Consider the following 16,104-nt stretch of genomic DNA (forward strand, 5'->3'; position numbering starts at 1 on the left):
GATTAAAAAGGGTAGTGAGTGGTGGGATGAAGAAGTAAGATTACTAGTGAAAGAGAAGAGAGAGGCATTTGGACGATTTTTGCAGGGAAAAAATGCAATTGAGTTTGAGATGTATAAAAGAAATAGACAGGAGGTCAAGAGAAAGATGCAAGAGGTGAAAAAGAGGGCAAATGAGAGTTGGGGTGAGAGAGTACCATTAAATTTTAGGGAGAATAAAAAGATGTTCTGGAAGGAGGTAAATAAAGTGCGTAAGACAAGGGAGGAAATGGGATCTTCAGTGAAGGGCGCTAATGGGGATTTGATAACAAGTAGTGGTGATGTGAGAGGGAGATGGAGTGAGTATTTTGAAGGTTTGTTGAATGTGTTTGATGATAGAGTGGCAGATATAGGGTGTTTTGGTCGAGGTCATGTGCAAAGTGAGAAGGTTATGGAAAATGATTTTGTAAACAGAGAAGAGGTAGTAAATGCTTTGCGGAAGATGAAAGTCGGCAAGGCAGCAGGTTTGGATGGTATTGCAGTTGACTTTATTAAAAAAGGGGTGACTGTATTATTAACTGGTTGGTAAGGTTATTTAATGTATGTATGACTCATGGTGAGGTGCCTGAATATTGCCGGAATGCGTGCATAGTGCCATTGTACAAAGGCAAAGGTGATAAGAGTGAGTGCTCAAATTACAGAGGTATAAGTCTGTTGAGTATTCCTGGTAAATTATATGAGAGGGTATTGATTGAGAGGGTGAAGGCATGTACAGAGTATCAGATTGGGGAAGAGCAGTGTGGTTTCAGAAGAGGTAGAGGATGTGTGGATCAGGTGTTTGCTTTGAAGAATGTATGTGAGAAATACTTAGAAAAACAAATGGATTTGTATGTAGCTTTTATGGATATGGAGAAGGCATATGATAGAGTTGATAGAGATGCTCTGTGGAATGTATTAAGAATATATGGTGTGGGAGGCAAGTTGTTTGAAGCAGTGAAAAGTTTTTATCGAGGATGTAAGGCATGTGTACGTGTAGGAAGAGAGGAAAGTGATTGGTTCTCAGTGAATGTATGTTTGCGGCAGGGGTGTTTGATGTCTCAATGGTTGTTTAATTTGTTTATGGATGGGGTTGTTAGGGAGGTGAATGCAAGAGTTTTGGAAAGAGGGGCAAGTATGAAGTCTGTTGTGGATGAGAGAGCTTGGGAAGTGAGTCAGTTGTTGTTCGCTGATGATACAGCGCTGGTGGCTGATTCATATGAGAAACTGCAGAAGCTGATGACTGAGTTTGGTAAAGTGTGTGAAAGAAGAAAGTTAAGAGTAAATGTGAATAAGAGCAAGGTAATTAGGTACAGTAGTGTTGAGGGTTAAGTCAGTTGGTAGGTAAGTTTGAATTGAGAAAATCTGGAGGAAGAGAAGTGTTTTAGATATCTGGGAGTGGATCTGGCAGCGGATGGAACCATGGAAGCGGAAGTGGATCATAGTGTGGGGGAGGGTCGCGAAAATCCTGGGAGCCTTGAAGAATTTGTGGAAGTCGAGAACATTATCTCGGAAAGCAAAAATGGGTATGTTTGAAGGAATAGTGGTTCCAACAATTTTGTATGGTTGCGAGGCGTGGGCTATGGATAGAGTTGTGCGCAGGAGGATGGATGTGCTGGAAATGAGATGTTTGAGGACAATGTTTGGTGTGATGTGGTTTGATCGAGTGAGTAACGTAAGGGTAAGAGAGATGTGTGGAAATAAAAAGAGCGCGGTTGAGAGAGCAGAAGAGGGTATTTTGAAGTGGTTTGGACACATGGAGAGAATGAGTGAGGAAAGATTGACCAAGAGGATATATGTGTCGAAGGTGGAGGGAACGATGAGAAGAGCGAGACCAAATTGGAGGTGGAAAGATGGAGTGAAAAAGATTTTGTGTGATAGGGGCCTGAACATGCAGGAGGGTGAAAGGAGGGCAAGGAATAGAGTAATTTGGAGCGATGTGGTATACCGTGGTTGACGTGCTGTCAGTGGATTGAATCAAGGCATGTGAAGCGTCTGGGGTAAACCATAGAAAGCTGTGTAGGTATGTATATTTGCGTGTGTGGACGTATGTATATACATGTGTATGGGGGGGGTTGGGCCATTTCTTTCGTCTGTTTCCTTGCGCTACCTCGCAAACGCGGGAGACAGCGACAAAGTATAATAAAAAAAAAAAAATAATATATATATATATATATATATATATATATATATATATATATATATATATATATATATATATATATATATATATATATATATATATATATGTATATATTTTTATATATATATATATATATATATATATATATATATATATATATATATATATATATATATATATATATATATATCTATATTATTTTATATCTATTTCGATTTGGCGCTGTCTTCCGTGTTAGCGAGGTAGCGCAAGGAAATAGGCGAAAGAATGACCCAAGTAACACACATACACATGTATATACATACACGTCCACGCAGGCAAATATACATGCCGATACATCTCAATGTACGCATATATATATATATATATATATATATATATATATATATATATATATATATATATATATATATTTTTTTTTTTTTTTTTTTTCTTTTTTGCCGCTGTCTCCCGCGTTTGCGAGGTAGCGCAAGGAAACAGACGAAAGAAATGGCCAAACCCACCTCAATGTACGCATATATATATATATATATATATATATATATATATATATATATATATATATATATATATATATATATATATATATATATATATATACAAACACAGACATACACATACATACACATGTCCATAATTCATACTGTCTGAATTTATTTATTACCATCGCCACCCCGCCAGACATGGAATAACAACCCCCTCCTCCCTCATGTGTGCGAGGTAGCACTAGGAAAAAACAACAAACGCCACATTCGTTCACACTCAGTCTCTACCTGTCATGTAATAATATAACGAAACTACAGCTCCTTTTCCACATCCAGGCCCCATAGACCTTTCCATGGTTTACTGCAGACGCTTCACATGCCCTTGTTCAATCCATTAATAGCACGTCGACCCCAGTATACCACATCGTTCTAATTCACTCTATTCCTTGCCTAGCGGTTACATGCCTGCCTCTTGCACAAGGGGTCCCAGGTTCGATCCTGGCTGATGGAGCTTTGTATGTTCTATGAAGGTGCGCATTTATATACACTTTATTCGTATTCATATAACTCCGGGTTGTACAGTCAGGTTCGGTAAAACGCTTTCAGCTGGCTATGTGTTCTGTTCGGAAACAACCGATAGACCCCGTTGCTCACCATAGTGAGACGAAGGGTATTCGAGTACTTAGTATTTCGAATAGTTGTTTCCTATTATACAGTCCCTTAGCCTAGCGGTTAGCATGCCTGCCTCTTGCACAAGGGGTCCCAGGTTCGATCCTGGCTGATGGAGCTTTGTATGTTATATATATATATATGTATACATATATATATATATATATATATATATATATATATAGATATATACATATATATATATATATATATATATATATATATATATATATATATATTTTTTTTTTTTTTTTTCTTTTTATACTATTCGCTATTTCCCGCGATAGCGAGGTAGCGTTAAGAACAGAGGACTGGGCCTTTGAGGGAATATCCTCACCTGGACCTCTTCTCTGTTCCTTCTTTTGGAAAATTAAAAAAAAAAAAAAAAAAAAACGAGAGGGGAGGATTTCCAGCCCCCCGCTCCCATATATATATATATATATATATATATATATATATATATATATATATATATATATATATATATATATATATATATATATATATTCCTATGAGTCCACGGGGAAAATGAAACACGAAAAGTTCCCAAGTGTACTTTCGTTTAATAATCACATCATCAGGGAAGACACAAGAAATATAACGGTCAGTTGATATACATCGAAGAGACGAAGCTAGGACGCCATTTGGTAAACATGTGATTGTCCAAAAACCATATATATATATATATATATATATATATATATATATATATATATATATATATATATATATATATATATATATATATATATATATATATATATATATATATATATGTTTGTTCAGTAATAGTGTGTAGGCGCTTACTTACTTCCTCTGGGTAAAATCAGTTGAGCACACAGACAAGCACTCATAAACACACACAGATAAGCACACACGGACCACCGTAATGCAGCGTTTAGTTTTACTGATTCTGAAACACTTATCGCTAGCCCAGGGTCGCCACCGAATTGGTTCAAGTCCTTGGCTTGGCTTTCGGCCTACGCCCAACCCATGCGTTCAGCTCTCCCATGTGGATGGTCCAGAAATGAGTACCTGGCTTAGACTGGTGTGTGTTTGTGTGTGTGTGTGTGTGTGTGTGTGTGTGTATGTGTGTGTGTGTGTTCGTGTGTGTGTGTTTGTGTGTGTGTGTGTGTGTGTGTGTGTGTGTGTGTGTGTGTGTATGTGTGTGTGTGTGTATGTGTGTGTGTGTGTGTGTGTGTGTGTGTGTGTGTGTGTGTGTGTGTGTGTGTTTGTGTGCACGCGCGGGATAACAGACAGAGGGAGAAAGGCACGGATCTTATACATAAGGTTAAGAGAAGGGGAACGCTGGTGAAGACCTGTCCCCGTAACACACACGTATTAATAGCACACACACACACACACACACACACACACTCGAGCGCATACATCTTCGTTTGTAGCTGGAACAGTCTTATGTTCCAGTCATTAGTAGGTCTCTCAGTGAATCATATCAGGTCACTACCAAGCAAGTAAAAGTAGAGTTCATGCCCGAGGCAACTGGAAACGAATTTTCTCCACATAAGTACTGATGTTCACATGTTAACTCTCCCAGTATGATAGATCTTTGTTCATTACAATTTTCTGCTGCCTTGTCACGAATTATTCTATCTATTTCTGGCGCCTGCGCAAAGAGCCTGTAACCTAAACCTACGATTATTTTCTAAAAAGGTTTATCTTGAACACCCATACAAATGAAGTCGATACTGTCAACAGTCAGTGCATATCACTATCTTAGCACAGGATCAATATCAACTTAGCTAACGGTAAGATACGACCGCCTATTTTATTATCTATGTAACTGTTGAATGATTAGTACCTTGGCATTGCACATTTCACAGAGGAACTCTCTGTTTTCAGTGTCTAACCGAAATTCAGATACGCCATTTCTATCGTGAATTTATCACTAATTCAGTTACTCTAACCTTGATAATTTGTCTTTTGGTCTTTCAGTCAGGGATCAAATATCTAGATTACTGGACTTAATGGGATCGGCAGCATAGCGGTAGATGTGAGGAGCTAATCAGAAAATTAAGAAGTGTCTTGATAAATGAGGAGGAAGATACTAGAACAGTGGAGGAGTTGGAAGTGAAGTGACAGTGAACATGTTAAGGTTTGTAGACAGAGCATAGAAACTTCATCCATATCAGGCACATGAACCTAATCAAATCTCGGTTCCTTCGTCAAGCAAAGGACAGAAAGATTTTATGTATGATATGAGTTGCTCAGAGATATGAATGATAACTCACTCCCATGGGAACACAAGGGTTAATGAAATTGAATTAGATTACAGGCTGACATCTCAGACCAGCAAACATTGTAAAACACATGAGTTAATAATGATCAACAAACTTGAACTCTCGTTCTGCTTCATGGATGGCAGCTGTGATCTTATGAACTTGACACCAATGAGATCGAATCTGCCGTTAGTTCTGCTTCAAATCGTCTGGTTTTCAATAAGTAGTACATTACGATTAGGTTTAAAGAAATCTAATTCTTCATGTATGTTTCAAATACTTGGTCCAGATCCTTGGTATACAAGATGATCTATGTATTTGATCGTTACTTTTGTGTATCAATACTACCAATGACTTATCCTGTATTTTTTCTTTTATCTGGCAGGAGATTCATCTAGATGAAGCACCCAGCAGTAGTCAGCCGTCATACTCGCATTCCAGTTTCCTTGGCACACTTATATCTTATTCGAACAATATCCTGGTGTAACTTCACACATGTTTGTCACTGACATTATCTTAAAAGACTTGCCAGAGCCAAGTTCACGAGACGCAGGCAGTAAAGTCTCTCCCAGCTCAGCAAAGTTTTCATCCTGCTAGATTCTGTTTCCTAGGTTCCAGGATTTTTTTAAATTCTTCAGCTGCATTCACTCCTCTTATATGTAGACCAACAAAAATCCTTTATTTCAGCTTTGCATCACTAATGGGAAAAGTTTCCAGCAGATGTACTTTCAGACCCCTCTCCCTCCTTTGTATAAAGCTTTTAAAGTTTTTAATTAAACATAACTTGAAGCTAAGTGGTTTTTAGTCAGTTTCCTTAGGATCCAACTAAAGTTTATGAGCAACGTTCTTATGGCCTGGAATAAAAGATCCAGGCTGTTCCCAATCTTCCTTTGCGTAGTGTTCCTTTGTTGTGCAACTGTCCTACAGCAGAGAAAACAACATTAGTTTGCGAAACCGTTCTGCATTCTGAGAAGTAATCCAATAATTCATCAAACCACCGCTTGCATTCGAGATACAGTATGAATACCAGGACTAGGTTTCCTCCTAATCACCAACTTTACACCAAAAGTTTTGATAATACTAAGTGTTGACTAGAGGTGCCATGTCTCTTTGTTGGGAGGCAAACAACTTTAATTCTAGTGGTGTATTAGATCTGTTTCAAATACACAAGTCGGTGTATTTTTGTGTTATGTATTCAAACATTATCTAAGAAATATCTAAAATCTGGATGTGATAGACAAATTATAATCAGCGTCATCTAACTGACTGAGATCCAGAAATAACACTCAGAAAGCATAATCTTTTCGTGATCAGTTATTAGCGTCTTATTCACGAAACACAAAGACAGTGTTGTGACAACCCTTTGCATCATATAAAGATTGGCTCAGCCCTTATCTTCCCCATGGTCTAGAAAGAGAGGGATAAGATATCTGGAAAAAAAATTTGATAACTGATTGGCTGATCAGACTGCGCAAGTCCCTTGATATACCGGTTTTATTAAAATTTTCTATTTCCAACTACAGACGGGAATTTTGATCAGATTGATGTGTCAAGTGAATATTGAAAGTAAATAATCATTTTTCCCGAGACTGATCGCTTCAGACATGAATCGCTGATGGTCTTGTGGTTAAGACTACAGAGATGACCGCGAGTCAAGCTGACATGACCGACGAGGTTAAAATGAAGATAATCCTACCAAGCGCTGGTGTCCATTTAAGGTACTGAGAAGTGTATCATCATCTCAATTGTTTATTTCATGCTAAACTAACATAACCAAACAATGTACATCCAGAACGAAGCTGCTGTGAAATTGTTTTGTTATTTAGGTAATTGAAGAGACACTTTGTTACAAATTTGGAGTGATTACAATTTTGAGTTGCCGCTCAAGTTTAATTACACTACAATTACATCATGACACTTGGGCATTATGAATGATCAATGACAAAAGGAAAATTTTTATGGATAAAATGTTTCCATATGCACTTGATACGTTTGAGTCAGCCACAGCACTCGTACGTCAAGCATGAACAAATGCTCTCTGAATATTAGTAAAGCTTGAATTATTGTGATATACAATTAATTACATTTCATGTTACTGTAAATGTATTTGTAGTTGAAATTTTGGAAGAGCAATTGTAAATGAAACTTCAATTTACTTTCAACCACGTGATTGCTTGAAGACTGGTCTGCTAACAACTTAAATCCATCTCTAACAACTTCAGAAAACTTACATCTCCATTGAGTTATATGCTGAGTTATTCTCTTCCTTGAAAATGTGTACTGGACTTGCACGAGTAACAGATTTTTGTTTATCCTTGACAGGCAGGTGTATGACATACCATGGAGTAATGACATACACCAGGCTCTTCATCACTGGATGACTGGTGAGAGCTGGAAGTAGGGAAGGAGTGAGGTAAGAGAGAGTGAGTCTCTCTTCATGTTACATGCCGACAACTCTGTGTGGGTTATCCATATCTATCTAACAGCAAGGGAATAATTTGCCCATGTTGTCAGTAGCAGAACACAGGTGGCAGTAACGCGATAGTCTTCAGTGCCAGTAGATACAACACTCTAGCTCTCTGGCTCACTAAGATGACTGAGGAGTACATGTGAGTGATCACTTTATATGTAGTTTTTTAGCGGTTTAACTAAGTCCGTAGCATCTACATACGTTCACTTTAATTTCCCTTGAATTTCGGCCTGTAAACATCCTTCCTAACTCCTTTCCGCCAAGTCATTAAGTTCCTTATAAATTTTCCAATACAACCAAGCTCATCAGTATTTAGCTCAGTTGTATAGTGTTCTTTCCCCTTGAATATCTTAACCACATAAGATATTTAGCTTAATCTGTGTTTTGTATACCACAGTATATCTTTAAGTATTTTCTTTTTTCGGAATTCAACTCCTACGAGATATCCCCTCGCTGTAATTTGATCTCTAAAAAATCCATTTCCCTGTATTGTAAGCCCTTAAGATTCTGCTTATTCTCTTCCTCGCCAGAGACGAAGTTCCATTGTAAACACGTTTTATGCCTCATGAACAAACTAATGAATGTATAGTTAGACAATCGTGACACTTGGATGCCTCCCTCAATCATGCTACCATCTGCATTCCTTGTTTCGTATCGACATACGTAATCTTCCTGTTGTAATTCGCTTCACATCTTTCCCGTCATGAATCAATCATGACTTATATTAAAGGTGAATGTAACACGTATAGTAAAGATATTAAGATTAGCCCGTTAACTTGGTATTAATTAAACAGAAGGTAAGACCTGAAGGATCTAAGACGGCTTGAGGCGTCACTCAAAAGTCAGGATTGATTTGATGTGTGCCAGGAACACCTGCAACTTTATTGTGCACCCCAAGCTCATCCTGTGAGCGGTAGCGCAAAATAGGGACTACAGAGGTCACAAAGTGTCTTAAGTCAGACTCCGGTGGGTTAGCATTACATAGGCTGTTACAAGGTTGATTCATAACAGATGTTTTATCACATACATCGCATAGCTTCACACGGTAAGTTTTATCGACTAGATGCAAAAAGTGGATAAGAAATTAGAATTTCAGGTGTCTTGTAACTAAAGATAAGGTGCTGTGACATTACTTGCAGGGTTTGTTTAGATCTATCCACATACGGCACTATTTTTTCACATCTACGGCATAATGTTCTAGTTTGTGTCCAGATCTTTAGCCACAAATTTTACAATTCACATGATTAACATCTCCAGACAGACAAAAAACGCTAATAGCAACTATAGCCTAGCCTTAGTTTAGCAGTTATTGCATCTTGTAACCTGCTGATCTTATAACATTCTCCGGGCATTCTACATATACACGGTTTACTTTACAAATTTCACTATGATGGTAAATGTTTCTACTTGCACTTGTCTGAACTCGTCATCGTGCTTCAAAGAGGTCTGTTAGTTCCTTTCTAAATACATTTTGAGGCTAATAATTGACAAGATATTGTTGTTTTTAAAATCACCTTTACTAAGTGCAAGTCTGAGAAGTAATCCATAACAATTTGATCTGAATGCCTTGACCAATATCGCTCTCCTTATGTAAGCTCAAATGACATTCCTCTTGTAATCTGGGTGCATGAATACATGAATGGAATAAGTAAACGTACTAAAAATTACAAGAGGAGTTTCATTCGCTCATTCGTAAGGAGAGCGATCAAGGTGTGCTCAACCTGGCAACTCCTGCACCAAGAACTTCGACATGTCCGGCAAATGTTGATTAACAATGGATATTCAGAGAGTGAATTTGATACCATCGTGAACAACATGCTGGAGCAGCATCTCGTGGCAAACAAACAACCTCAACGTGACAGCATAAAGATTTAATGCAGGAACACATGTATGACATATCGAAAGGACGACAAGGTTGTGTTTACATTAGTTTACACGAGAAAGACAGATAACAGGAGACCTGATTGGCTCACGACTGGTTTCTCTGAAAAAAAGAAAAATCAAATTTACAAGAAAAATTTTTATTCCGCTCAGTACTTTATTAAGCTATCACCGACTACCCGCTTCTTTACATAAGCCTTCTAGTGTCCCTTTTTAACGCTGTCGTTTATAGTTTATATCTGGCGTTTTTCTCAGTGTATTCCTGAATTCATGAAATATTTGTCTAAACGACTTTTGAAGGTATCTATGGTATTAGCATTCACTACATCTGACGGTAACTTATTCCAGTGCTCAACACACCTATAGGAAAAGAATCTTTTTCTCACGTCCGTACTACATCTTTTAGCTTTGAGTTTTATTCCATTTATCCTAGAAACCGTATTTTCTTATATTTCGATAACATCCTTGTGATTTACTTTATCGAACTAGTTCATAATTTTGAACATTTGAATTCAGTCGCTGCGAAGTATACGTTTTATAAGGGAGAAAAGATCCAATCGTTTTAGCCTCCCTTCGTATGCCAGATTTCTGAAGGATGGGGTCAACTTTGTCGCCCGTCTTTGCACTTGCTCTAGTTTTTCCTCGTCCTTTTTTATAGTTCGGGAACCAAAACTGGACTGAATATTCAAGGTTTGGTCTTACTAGAGAATCATAAGGTGTGGGAATTGTTTCTGGTGTCTTATAATCTATGTTCCAGGCTATGAAACCTAACATTTGGTTACCTTTTCTACTTGCTGCTTGACACTGTTCAGTGTTTTTCAGATTGATGCTAATGACGACTCCAAGGTCCTTTCCTTCCTTTACTTTAGTCAGAAAGCTTCCGAAAAGTTGGTAGTCTTAACTTATATTCTAGTCTCCAATGTGCATAACTTTACACTTGTCTACATTAAACTTCATTTGCATTCTGTCTGACCACTCTGCTCGTAAGTTAAGATCTCTTTGAATCATTTCGCAGTCCCGCCTGTTTACAGCTCTACCTCCTACTTAAGTATTTCAGCAAATTTGGGTATCTTAGATATAAGATCGAGTTCTAAGTCATTAATGTATATTACGAAAAGAATGGCCCTAGCATAGACCCCTGTGGCACACCACTCGTTACGTCTAGCCAGCCTGAGGCTTCGCCATTTAATACTACATGATGCTTTCTTCCGGTAAACCAGTCTCTGATCTTTGTACACAGATTTCATGTGCTTTGAGTTTATGTAAAATTCTCTTGTGAGGTACTTTATCGAAAGCCTTTTGGAAATCTAAATGTGCTACATCAGACGGTAAATTTTCGTCCCAATTCTGATAAGCAAATTCGTCAGGCAGGATCTCCTATAGCGGAAACCGTGTTGGTTATCCGAAATAATTTTGTGTTCTAGAAGCGTGGCAATCTTATCTCGTATAATTTTCCATCATTTTACTTGACACTGACGTAAGGCTAGTTGGGCGGTAATTAAAGGTACCCTTTTGTCTCCTTCTTGATATATAGGAGTAACGTTTGCTAGTTTCTAGTCAGTTGGCTCCTGACCATCCGATAAAGATTTGCTGAATATTTTCATTATGGGGTATATCAGCTGTCTTCTGACCTCCATTAAAAGTCTTGAAGCTAAGTTATCTGGGCCGTTGGATTTGTCAGGATTTAATTGGTTCAGGTATTTAAGTACTTCAGAGCTCTTTATTTCTCTAACTTTCAACTCTTCTTCATTAGATCCTTGAAACATTTTCAATGTTTGTGGTATTTGAGATGTTTCTGCCATTGTGAATACGGAGATAAAAGAATGATTTGGTATGGCAGCCACATTTCCTTATCATCGGTAGTTAGTGTGTCATGTTCGTTTCGTAATGGTTCATTTCCTTCTTATACGGTCTTCTTATGTCTTACATATTTGAAGAATTCCTTAGGATTATTCTTAACTTTGAAGGATTTTTTTTTCAACGCGTTTACTCCGTCTTATGACTTTCTTACATTCTCTTTGGATTTTGATTAATCCCAGGTTATTTTCACCTGTTTCTGTTGATTTGAATTTCCTATGTTTTCTTCTTTTGGCGAATTTGTCCTTCTGTTCTCCTATTCATCCATTCATCTATTCATGCGAGACACTGTAACCAGAAACTGCAGGAAAATTGATGAATACAAGGATATCAGTCTAATTATATACTATGATAATTCGAAAACATGTTCAATTGTAATGAACAACAATTTGGCAGGTCGCTCTGAAAGCTTGAGTCGTACCGATGTGTTATATGAGTACCGATGCATAACTGAAGACTGTCAGCCTAACCACATACTCTACATCAGACATACGACCTGAACCCTGAACCGCTGACTCTCACTCCCCCTACAAGAAGGTGGAATCAAACAACATCACAAACAAAAGCATGGAATAAGACTAATGAAGGAGATTATAATGAATAACAACAGAATCATTACTAGTGGCAGTGATCGGAGGAGAATAAAGATATCAGAAGCCTTTCACATAAGGCATAAAGCACCTGTCATCAACATCCAAACATGGCTGCCACCATACAGTTCTTTGATGGCACGCCAATGGGACGGAGACCTAACACCATCTTAGAACACTGGCAGCACGTCACTGACCAGCCACAAGCTACTGACTCAGCCATTTCAGGACAAGAGGCGTGTCACCGGCCTACGAAGGTCACAGAGAGTCAGAAGAGACCGACCTGACCTCCACACTAAGTCAAGACAACGTTCTCGCTTAGCCAAATTTGGTGTATTTAATGATGGACTTTCTATATTCCTACCTCGTTTGATATTGTCATTCTGTGTTTCCTCAACTTTCAGTTTTTTTATATTTCTGTAACCATATTTTGTATTAAGATTGCAGCTCACAATAACGTCAGGACATTGTTAGTCTGCATCTATTTTAGTGCTTCTCCTTACTCTTCATGTGCTATGTATTGTTATTTTTCCCAGATTTGTTTTGAAATACATGTTCTCTCCGTTTTACATTTCATATCCAAGTTTTGAGAGTCAAAGAAAGTTGAAGGAACGCTATCCATGTTTGTAGTAGGGCACTGATGTCTTCTTTTGATCGAGCATTTAAGTGAAGTGTGCAAAGTGACTTTCAGTTACAGTAAGGTTAGTAGTGAATTAGAATTAAAAAGATCAAAGTGCGCAGGTATAATTTGCAATGTTCTTGCTCCACATTTCATGGAAAATTGAAAGGTGATATTAGTGACAAAAAATTTTGATCATTTTTCATCAGTGAAAGTAACGACTGATGTTGCTGTCTCAAAGATGCTGGTAATTGTCATTAAACATTACTCAAGTTCGCTGAAGTGCATTGTTATGACACTTTTAGATCTAGTTGAACTAAGAGAGAGTAATGCAGAGTCAATTTTAAAGCAATCAAAACGTCACTCCGTAATAATGGGTTAGAAATGCAAAACCTACCAGTACGTGGAATAGATAACGCCTCTGTAATGACTGGGATTAACAATGGAATGTTTGCAAGATTGAAAGCTGAAGTACCTCATCTGCAACTAATTAGATGTTGTGTGCCACTCAATCAAACTAGCTGTTTCACATGCTGCACGTGAAACATTGCCACGAAAATCTGAGTTTATGATCAAAGAGACATATAACTAGCTTTCTCAGTCATCTGTAGGTCATGTGAAATACAAACAGTTATACGAAACAATCAATGATAGTTAATCACCCCTGAAATTAGTGTAATTGAGCAAGACTAGGTGGTTATCTATCGAGCGCTGTTGTGAGAATCCTCAAACAGCAGACTGAGATTAAGACATTTCTAAATAGCCAGGTCAGACGAACGATGTTACACAGCTTAGCTGTTGTGCTCATATTTGATGATAAATCATACAATTCTCTTATTTCTCAAATCAATACTTGAAGAGGTACAATCTGGTACAAGAATTTGAAGTAGAAATGCAGGACGCAACAAAATTGTTGAGGGATCTAGTTTTATTGATTGATTCCTTGGAATCAAAGATATTGGTCCCGGGAAAGACATTTATGCATTGCAAAGTGATCGAAGAACATAAATCCGAGACCTTACATGGGTTTTGAGTTTGAAAAGAAACTTGATGGGGACAAAGATTCCCCTAGAGATGAAATTTACATACGAAAGACACGCATAAAGTTTGTCATTGAACTAATAAAACATTTACGCCAACGCCTATCTGACAAAATTCGTGTGTTGCAATCGCTCTCACTTTTGAGTGTTGATGAATGTTTGAAGCCCATCAAACCTGATATAACTCAGTTGGGAAGGTTGTTTGCGGAGGATGCAAGTTCCCTTACTCAAACTGACTTCCAGTGGAAGACATTGCATCATGTAGTCTGGACAGAAACATTTAGCACATTAAATTTGTGGTCAGAAGTAGCAAACTACAGAGGCGCTGCAGGTGAAAATCAATACCTGAATCTATATGAAATGGTTCTCTCTGCAATACTTAAAGCAATTCTTGCCATAAGATATGGATTAAAGAGATATCACATTTGCTGTACAAACTTGCCACCCACACCATATACTCTCAATACCTTCCACAAAGCATCACTATCAACTCTATCATACGCCGTCTCCACATCCATAAATGCTACATACAAATCCATGTTTTTCCAAGTGTTTCTCACATACATCCTTCAAAGCAAACACCTGATCTACAGATCCTCTACCACTTCTGATACCACACTGCTCTTCCACAGACTTATGCTCCGTACATGATTTACCCTCTCAGTCAATACCCTCCCATATAATTTCCCAGGATACTCAGCAAACTTATACCTCTGTAATTTGACTCTTACCTTTATCCACTCTGCCTTTGTACAATGGCACTATGCATGCATTCGGCCAATCCTCAGGCACTTCACGATGAATCATACGTACATTGAATATCCTCACCAATCAGTCAACAACACAGTAGCCCCATTTCTAAATAAATTCCACCGCAATACCATCCAAACCCTCCGCCTTGCTGGCTTTCATCTCCCGAAAATTCTTTTACCACCTCTTCTCTGTTTACCAAACCATTCACCCAGACCCTCTCACTTAGCGCACCACCTCGACCTAAACACCCTATATCTGCCACTCCGTCATCCAACACATTTAACAAACCTTCAAAATTACTCACTCCATCTCTTTCTCACTTCACCAAGACTTGTTATTACCTCCCATCAGCCCCCTTCACCGATGTTCCCATTTGTTCTCTTGTCATACGCACTGTATTTACCTCTTCCCAAAACATCTTTTTATTCTCGCTAAAATTTAATGATACTCACTCATGCCAACTCTCATTTGCCCTCTTTTTCTCCTCTCCCACCTTTCTCTTGACCTACCTCTTTCTTTTATACATCTCCCAGTCAATCGTACTACTTCCCAGCAAAAAATCGTCCAAACGCTTCTTTCACTAACAATCTTACTTCTTAATTCCACCACCCACTACCCTCTTTAATCTACCCACCTCCTCATGCCGAAAGGGTAAGAGAGATGTGTTACGATAAAAAGAGTGTGGTTGTGAGAGCAGAAGAGGGTGCATTGAAATGATTTGGTCACATGGAGAAAATGAGTGAGGAAAAATTGACAAAGAGGATATATCAGAGATGGAGAGAACGAGGAGAAGAGGGAGACCATATTGGAGGTGGAAGAATGGATTGAAAAAGATTTGGAGTGATCGGAGCCTGAACATACAGGAGAGTGAAAGGCGTGCAAAGAAAAGAGTGAATTCAAACGATGTGGTATACCGAGGTCGACTTGCCGTCAATGGATTCAACCAGGGAATATGAAGCGCCTGGATTTGAAACGGGAGATGTGGTTTCGGTACATTTTTCATGACAGATAGAGACTTAGTGTGAACGAATGTGGCCTTTGTTTTCTTTTCCTAGCGTTAACTCGGGTCGCGCTGGGGTAGGGGGTGCCATTTCAGGTGTGGCGAGATGGCGATGGAAATGGATGAATGCAACAAGTATGAATATGTACATGTGTATATATGTACATGGCTGTTTATGTATGTGTATGTACACGTTGAAATGTATGGGTATGCATATGTGCGTGTGTGGGTGCTTATGTATATACAAGTGAATGTGAAAGGGGTTGGGCCACTCTCTCGTCTGTTTCCTTGCGCTACCTCGCTAACGCGGGAAACATCGACAAATTATAATGATAATGATAAAATATA

The sequence above is a fragment of the Panulirus ornatus genome, chromosome 19, assembly GCF_036320965.1.
Source record: "Panulirus ornatus isolate Po-2019 chromosome 19, ASM3632096v1, whole genome shotgun sequence".
Lineage (NCBI taxonomy): Eukaryota > Metazoa > Arthropoda > Malacostraca > Decapoda > Palinuridae > Panulirus > Panulirus ornatus.